General features: G+C 44.5%; 1 long non-coding RNA gene across 1 annotated transcript; it reads left to right on the top strand.

Annotated features, from left to right (window-relative positions):
* Nucleotides 1-36: 36 nt before the first annotated feature.
* LOC135980215 (uncharacterized) lies at nt 37-9,061 on the top strand. Its single transcript, XR_010597394.1, has 3 exons — nt 37-1,653; nt 4,823-4,962; nt 8,478-9,061. It is a non-coding gene; the product is annotated as an uncharacterized LOC135980215 (long non-coding RNA).
* Nucleotides 9,062-9,069: the final 8 nt, after the last annotated feature.

The raw sequence follows: 9,069 nt of genomic DNA, 5'->3' as shown, positions 1-9,069 counted from the left end.
GACCAGTCTTATTCAACATATTCATAAATGATCTGGAAAAAGGGGTAAACTGTGAGGTGGCAAAATTTGCAGATGATACAAAATTACTAAAGATAGTTAAGACCCAGGCAGACTGCAAAGAGCTACAAAAGACTCTCTCAAAACTGGGTGACTGGGCAACAAAATGACAGATGAAATGTCATGTTGATAAATGCAAAGTAATGCACATTGGAAAGCATAATCCCAACTATACACATAAAATCATGGGGTCTAAACTAGCTGTTACCACTCAAAGAAAGAAAACTTGGAGTCATTGTGGATGTTTTTCAGAAAACATCCACTCAATGTGCAGCAGCAGTCAAAAAAGCGAACAGAATGCTGGGAATAATTAAGAAAGGGATAGATAATAGGATAGAAAATATCATGTTGCCTCTATATAAATTCAGTGTCCTATTTAGAATTGTGTTCATAATCAATATTGAAAGGTGGTACAGCTAGCAAATGATAAAAAGCCAAAATACAGGATATATTGTAGATCAGGGGTTCACAACCTTTTTCTTTCTGAGGCCCACCCAACATGTTATAAAAACTCCATAGCCCCCATGTGCCACAGCAACTGTTTTTCTGCATATAAAAGCCAGGAACAACATTGGGGGTAGAAACAAGGCAATTGCCCAGTTCCCTGTGCCATAGTGGTCTCTCACCATGCAAAGTTGCTTTGGCTTCAGCACCATGCAGTGGGGCTTTGGCTTTCTGTCCTGGACCCCCCAAGTCTAATGCTGGCCATGCTTTGTGGACCCCTGAAACCTCCTTGCGGCCCCCCTCAGGGGGCCCCAGACCCCTGCTTGAGAACCACTGTTGTAGATGTCTTATGTGTACAAACTGTAGATGTACTGTTCTTTTTCCTTCATTGGGGGAAATCAGACTCTTGAAAAGGGTACAGTAGTCTGGAAAGGTTGAGTCCCACTGCTCTACAGTGCTTCTTGCACCTTCTTCTGAAATATCTGGTACTGGCCACTGCCTCTCTAGTCTGTGGTGAACTTTTAGGAAAACAAGTAGTGAATGTTGCATGCTTCCAGTGACTGACACAATCTTTTTCTGAGTTCAGTAGCTTCCAAAAAATTTAAATTCCCAAGTTCAACCAAGGGAAAATAGTGCACACAAGATCATGTGCTTTTTATTTCAAAGAGAGGGGGGATCCCTAAACCCATGTTCTTGGTCAATCAAGAGCAACAATACACTATGCTCTGAGCTATAGTGCCGCTCTTCTCTCTCCCACCTGCTTCTCGGATCTCCAGTGGCATTGCAGCCATTCGTTGGTGGTAAGTTTGGAACCACTGTCTGAATTCTATGGCTAACGCTTGCTGCTCAAGCTTCACTCCTCCACTGCAAAAGAAATCTAACTTTTTTTCTTCTGTTGCATATTAGCTCCTTGGGAATGTTCCACCTTTCTTTGTTATGACCATTGGTGTTTACGTTTATATTCACTGGTTTGCATACCGTTTGTTTGCAAATTACCAAGCATACTTCTAGGTGGTATATAAATGTAATTAACGGTATGATATCGTAGTGTAACTGTCTCTACACTGCAGGTCAACAAGTGGCCCTGGAAACTCATATAGTGCCTCTGGCAGTAACCGTCACCTTGAGCAGACACAACACCACGTAGATGAGGTATGGTTCTTGTATAGAGCAGCTTTACCATTCCTTTGACCTTGGGAAACCTGACAGAGGGAAGACACATGGAAGTGCTGTGTGGGCAAAGAGTAAATTTGTCTGCTTCAGTGTATGAACCAAACACTAGAATGTCTTCATCGTTTGTCCCTCTTGTGATCTGAACTATCATCTTGAGACTTGTTGCAGGAAACCTGTGATACTTCCCAGGTGTTGACCTGATCTTGCAAAGATGACTATCTTGTGAGCCAATGTGTTAACTGCATGACTCCAGTTGGTTTCTGACAGAGAATGAGCTTTGCTATGTGGAAATCCACAATTGCCAGGGGTTTCTAGTTCTATATCAAAACTACGGCAAACTTCCCGCATGAGCCAAAAGCCATCCTTGGCTGAGAGCCTCATTTCTTTCTGGCTGGATAGGGTAGCACATCACTTCCTTTTCAGAAGTCATAGGTGCTTTGTGTGTCAAAAGAAACATTGTACAGTAACTCCTCGCTTAATGTTGTAGTTATGTTCCTGAAAAATGCTACTTTATGCGAAACGATGTTAAGTGAATCCAGTTTCCCCATAAGAATTAATGTAAAAGGACGGGGGAGTTAGGTCCCAGAGAAATTTTTTTCGTCCGACAAGAGACTTTATTTTAATTTTTATATATGTGTGTGTGTGTGTGTATATATATTTATATATACACACACACACACACACACACACACACACACACACACAGTATAAGTTTTAAACAATTTAATACTGTACGCAGCAATGATGATTGTGAAGCTTGGTTGAGGTGGTGTAGTCAGAGGGTGGGATATTTCCCAGGGAATGCCTTACTGTTAAATGATGAACTAGCACTCTCCTGAGCCCTCAAGGATTAACACATTGTTGTTAATGTAGCCTCACACTCTACAAAGCAGCACAGATGCTGGGAGGAGACACAGCATGGCAGAGAGAGACTGTGTCTCTGTGAGAGAGGGAGAGACAGATCCACACACCCTGTGTGTGTGTGTGAGAGAGAGAGAGAGATGTGCATTGTCCCTTTAAGTACACTCACCCCCACTCTAAGTACACTACACTACCTTTTTAAGAAGATTGGCAAGTTGAGACAGCAGCTGCTTCCAGCAAGCTCCCTCTGTCCTGAGCCCTGCCATGTCCCCCCTTGCTCTGTGGAGATAAGGTACAGGAGCAGGGGGGAGGGGGACACCCTGACATTAGCATTCCTCTTCCCCACCACCCCCATCCCCCGCACAGCAAGCAGGAGGCTCCCGGGAGCAGCTCCAAGGCAGAGGGCAGAAGTAGCATATGGCAGTGGGGGAAGGGACAGCTGAACTGCCCGGCAATTGATAGCCTGCTGGGCGGCTGTGGCACAGGGAACTTAGGGAGGCTGCTGGTTTACCCTGGTTCCAAGCCCCATCAGCTAGCTCCAATAGGCTGCTCTTTCTGCAAGCAGTGGACAAAGCAGGTGGCTGCCAAACAACATTATAAGGGAGCTGTGACGTTGTGCAGTCTATATGGTTTTATAAAAACTTGATAATAAGTCAATATAATGTAACTGAGATAGTTTTAGAGAAAATACGGTAATAAGTGAATGTAAGTAACTGGGATATGCCTCATGCAAAAGGTCTCTTGTAAGGTATCATTACAAAGCTTATAATCTACTGAGTATGATCATCTGATTTGTATAAATGTACCACTCTTGTATCTAAAACTAGAAATATAAAATGTAACTCTGAGGGCCTATTGTAATTGTGTAAAGTGTGGACCATTAATGATGGTTTGGAATCTTGATGACTCCCATTGTCTGCAGATGGCTGTATTTACCTGTGAGTCTTCCTGTATATGTGTGTGCTGGCAAGTGAGTAATGAAGTCTTGCAGTGACATGTGATCATGTCACCTGAACTGGAATCCATCTTTAACCTGGTGCTTTTCCAGTGAGGGGGGGGTGGAAACCCAGAGAGACAAAGAGTTCCCGCCTTATGCAAAAGATATATAAAGGGGGGGAAGAGAACAGAGGGGTGGAAAGAAGCCATCATGAAGAATCCCCTAGCTACCACCTGAGCTGCAACAAGAGCTGTACCAGGGGAAAGAATTGTGCCCAGGCCTGGAAGGTGTCCAGTCTGAGAAAAACTTACTGAAACATCTCTGAGGGTGAGATTATCTGTATTTAGTTTGATTAGGCATAGATTTGCGCATTTTATTTTATTTTGCTTGGTGACTTACTTTGTTCTGTCTGTTACTACTTTGAACCACTTAAATCCTACTGTCTGTATTTAATAAAATCACTTTCTATTTAGTAATTCACTCAGAGTATGTATTAATACCTGGGGGAGCAAACAACTGTGCATATCTCTCTATCAGTGTTATAGAGGGCGAACAATTTATGAGTTTGCCCTGCATAAACTTTATACAGGGTAAAACGGATTTATCTGGGTTTAGACCCCATTGGGAGTTGGGCATCTGAGTGCTAAAGACAAGCACACTACTGCGAGCTGTTTTCAGGTAAACTTGCAGCTTTGGGACAAGTGATTCAGACCCTGGGTCTGTGTCTGGAGCCAAACGGGAGTGTCTGGCTCAGCAAGACAGGGTGCTGGAGTCCTGAGCTGGCAGGGAAAACAGGAGCGGGGGTAGTCTTTGCACATCGGGTGGCAGCTCCCAAGGGGGTTTCTGTGATCCAACCCGTCACAGGAGCATTGCGCAACTTTAAACGAGCGTGTTCTCTAATTGATTAGCAATGTAATAACGTTAACCGGGATGATGTTAAATGAGCAGTTACTGTATTGTTCAAATGCTAGCTGTGGCTTCCATAACTGAGTTTTTCTTATACAGTGATGACCCTTCTCTAACATGCTAGATTGTTAGTGGAATACTTTACTTTCAGTAGGAGTAAGTTTATAAACAAAGCTTCTGATATTGAAACCCCAAGGCAGGCATTGGGAATCTCCAATTCAATTACTTAGTTCCACAAATCTTTTAGCTAATATAAGAACCTAAATTCAGTATTGTCTACTCTTAATCAAAAAGGCAATATCTTCTGCTTTATTTAAAAACAAACGCTTGAATGATGTTAATGTTATAAAAGGTGTCTGTCAGGATATGCTGCATGCTTAAAGTGTTTGAGGAGATGAACATCTAACACATGAATAACTTACTGTGACTATTAAATCACTGTAGGTGATTGACATCATGACGGTGAACGTGGACAAGGTTTTGGAACGAGATCAGAAGCTGTCAGAGTTGGATGATGCACTGCAGCGGAATTTGAGACCAGTGCTGCCAAGTTGAAAAGAAAGTATTGGTGGAAGAACTATAAGGTAACCATGACTTGAGTATTTCCAATGCAAATTAATGTCACTAAGAACTAGAAGTTGTTGAATACTACATAAAGGGAAAGAAATCCAGATAACTTTAACCATGAAAACCTATGGCCAATTTCTGCAGCCTTTACTCATGGTGAATAGTATTTAAGATTACAACATACGGTCCTTAATGAGCATTTGGCTTAGTGAAGTAGATGAACTTTCCAAAAGTTGGGTGGCCTGGCCAAGTTCCTTTACACAAAACGTTCTCCAGGCCAGAAATGTGGCTAAGGATAAATGAATGTACTAGTTTAAGGTGTTGGAGATCTAGGAGGAAGAAATTCAGTGCTATGGACTGAATGACGACAACACACACAGCAGCACAAAGAACCTTTAGTCTCTTACAGTCATGTGTGCTAATTACAGGAAGGCCTGGAAGCCTACTCTTTATTTGCTGAGAAGCCAAGACAGAGTGGAAAACATTAATTTGTAAGGCAGGGGAGTAGTAGTTGGGTCTAGAGAAGAAGCTTTTGCCCTCTTTTAAAAATATCTAAGTGAGTTGTTTGTACTAAATTATGTGCTTTTTTTAACAGATATGGGCAGTATTGATAGCATTTGTTCTCATTATCATCATCATCATTGGTGTTTAGCTAAAGCACTGTTTTGTCAGTAGGACTAGCGTACATGGGGCATAAGACTGTAAATCGAATGCAAAAAGTTGTTAATGTAACACACTCTGGTTGTGACTGCTAGTACATAGGTCATAATATTCAAAAGTTAAGGTTCACACAGTAATGCTAACTTAGCCATATTGCATGCCTGACATATGCAGTAGTTCAAAGTAGTACTTACGCTGCTAAATTGATGTTTGAATGTAATCTGTGTGATGTGGTGAAGTTATGTCTTCTGTGGGAACCTTAACTGTTGAATCTCAGGCTCTTGTGCATTGAGCAGAAATGGGATCCCACAGGAGACTGGGACCCCTGAGTCCCAGTCCCAGCTCTGCGAGTGACTCTGAGCGTGACCAGGTCACTTGACCACTTCTTTGCCTCAGTTTTTCAATCTTTAAAATGGGGATAATGATGCATACCTCACAGGGGTTTCCAAAGAGTAACATGAAATGCTTTGCGAACTTAGATGACAGGAGCTGTGGACATACACCTTTCTCAAATTCATCTTTCGTGATATTTCTACATTTATTAATCCTTTAGACTCCAGGTTCAACATCCTTATGTCACTTTTCTTTCTTGCAAAGCAGTCTGGCCCTCTTCTAGTGGGTCACACCCTTTTCTTAATCCCCAAATGGGTACTCCAGCCAATCAGACTACCCTTGCTGTCTTCCAGCCCAGAAGTCAGGCAAAACAAACCACAAAAAAAGTAGGGAAGCTTCATATGAAACTCCTCCTCCAATCCTCAATAGTGCTTAGATAGCAAGGTAGTTAGGACACGTCTACACTGTAAATTTACCCCTGCATGCCATTGTTATAACTATGTGTTAAAAATCCACACCTGTGAGTGACGCAGTGACACCTACCTAACCCCTATTGTAGACAGCGCTATGTGGACAGGAGAGCTTTTCCCCTCAACATAGCTACCGTCTCTCATGGAGGTGGATTAAATATGCCAATGGGAGAAGCTCTCCCATCAGTGTAATATTGTCTTCACTGAAGCGCTACAGCAGTCCAGCTGCACTGGTGCCACTGCAGGTCGACACTTAAAACCCTGCCCTTAAACTCAGTCCAGGCAAGAGCCTTGATCTGACTAGCCTCACTTGACTGCAGGAAACACCACTGACTTCATGCACTAGCTTTCCTGCTGGAGCAGAATCCTGGGGGAGGAGGAGGAGGACAGACAGTTCTCAAGGATTCATCACCGGTGAACAAGCTGTTTAAACAGAAATATATTGCAGTAGAAGCTTTAAGAGGAAAGAAATTCATGCTCCCTTCTTTGATATCCAGATTTCACTTGCCCCAACTTCTGAATGTTGCCATATGTACCCGTATGTATACAACAGCCACGAGCCCATCATTATAACTGGTAACAAACCTGTAAATACAAACGCAAGTGGAGATGTTTCTGGTGGGTGCAAGGAAGACTGTGGATTCATATTCTGGTAGGGTTACCATACGTCCGGATTTCCCCGGACATGTCCTCCTTTTGTGTGCTAAAAATAGCGTCCGGGGGGAATTTGTAAAGCACTCACAATGTCCGGGATTAGCAGAGAGTGGCTGGGAGGGCTGCAGGGAAGTCCCGGGCTGGACTCAGGAGCAGCTGTAGAGGAGCCGGATCCGCCCTGCATTCTGAGCCAGCAGCTCCCTTGCAGCCCAGTCCAGCAACACTGTGCAGGGCCAGACCGGGTTTTGTTGTGCAGGGCCAGACCGGGTTTTGTTGTGCAGGGGAGCTCAGCCACGTGTCCGGCTCGGCTGCACAGAGCCCAACACTCTGTTCTGAGCAGCAGGGTAAGGAGGTCAGGGGGCAGGAAGGTTCTGGAGGTGGAGGTCAAGAAACGGGGGGGGGCTTTTTGGGGGGAGTGGAGAAAGTTTTGGGCAGTCAGGGTACAGGTAGGGGGTAGGGTCCTGGGGGGCAGTTGGGGGGGGTCTTAGGAGGGGGCAGTTAGGGGACAAGGAGCGGGGGGGGGGTAGGGGGCTGGGAGTTCTGGGGGGGAGCTGTCAGGGGGCAGGAGTGGAGAGAGGGATCGGAGCAGTCAGGGGACAGGGAGCAGAGGGGTTTAGATGGGTTGGGAGTTCTGGGGGGGGCTGTCAGGGGGCAGGAGTGCGGAGAGGGATCGGAGCAGTCAGGGGACAGGGAGCAGAGGGGTTTAGATGGGTTGGGAGTTCTGGGGGGGGGTTGTCAGTGGGTGGGGAGTGGTTGGATGGGGCGTGGGAGTCCCAGGGGTCTGTCTGGGGGTGGGGGTGTGGATAAAGGTTGGGGCAGTCAGGGGACAAGAGGCAGGGAGGCTTAGATAGTCCTGGGGGGCAGTTAGGGGCAGGGGTCCCAGGAGGGGGTAGTCAGGGGACAAGGAACGGGGGGAGGGTTGGGAGGTCAGGGGGGGGCGGGAAGTGGGAGGGGCGGGGCTAGGGCGGGGCTCCTCCCGTCCTCTTTTTTGCTCGCTGAAATATGGTAACCCTATATTCTGGCCATAGTAGAGCCAGGGAGCTTCTGCCTAGTTACACTGCTTGGTGTTCAGCTGTTTGAATTTGTGATGTAGCTGTTAACAAGCTTTCCAGCAGGATTCATTTACTCTCGCCTTTGGGCCTGTTTGTAACACAGTCTACAGCAACTAATTGTGATGCTACAAACAGAATTGTGACCATAGGTGAGAAATACGTAGTACATGAATTCTAAAAGCTAATCCTGTGCAAGAATGAAACTATGGTAAAACAAACACAGGAAATTATTTAGAATTTCCTTTTGTTGAATATTTTGAGTGTTCCGTAGCTCAAGTCTTTAAGTTGCAGGGTTGTTTTATGCCTCTTTGATGTGGGGAGAAGAGGACTGTTGTTTTTCCAATCCTTATTTTTCTGTTATAGTCTGGAATGTGTCCTCATGAGTTACAAGAAGAAATGCAAACCTGCAGAAGCCATCTCTCTCCTTCAAACCTGCTGTATTCTCAAGCTCTCACCTACTGATGTATAAAGCAAAATTATTTTGATTAGTCATGTGATAACTCTCTCATGTATAGGAAATGTGCCTTTATTTAAAAGTTACACTCCTAATTTTAAAATACTAATAAGCACAGCCCACAACTTGCACAGTGCCTTGGTAATCTTGAGTATGGGCTTGTGAAGAGGATTTCATGTTTGCATTTCAGAATCTAGAAGCAATGTATTGTTGCCACTGAGTACTGCATTCTAGATAAATGTGAAGAGTATGTTTGGGTATCTGTCCTCTTCACTGTCTCCTTCATGCCGCAATTTAAAGGTGTCTCTTCTGACACACTACTAAAGGGATGGGAACCAAATCTTAAATTTGTGCCTTCTTGGAAGAAACTCTTAACACGTCTGCCATTTGAACAGACTTTCCCTGCCTTGCCTCTTACTCCATTAATGCCTTCTGACTAGTTGTGGAAGAGCCTGCCACCCTTGTAAACACCACTTGTCATTCACTACTGTTTTAAGACTA

This window comes from Chrysemys picta, unplaced genomic scaffold (genome assembly GCF_011386835.1).
Source record: "Chrysemys picta bellii isolate R12L10 unplaced genomic scaffold, ASM1138683v2 scaf2237, whole genome shotgun sequence".
NCBI lineage: Eukaryota > Metazoa > Chordata > Testudines > Emydidae > Chrysemys > Chrysemys picta.
Note: the sequence above shows the minus strand (reverse complement) of the source record. Positions and strands in the feature narration are given on the sequence as shown.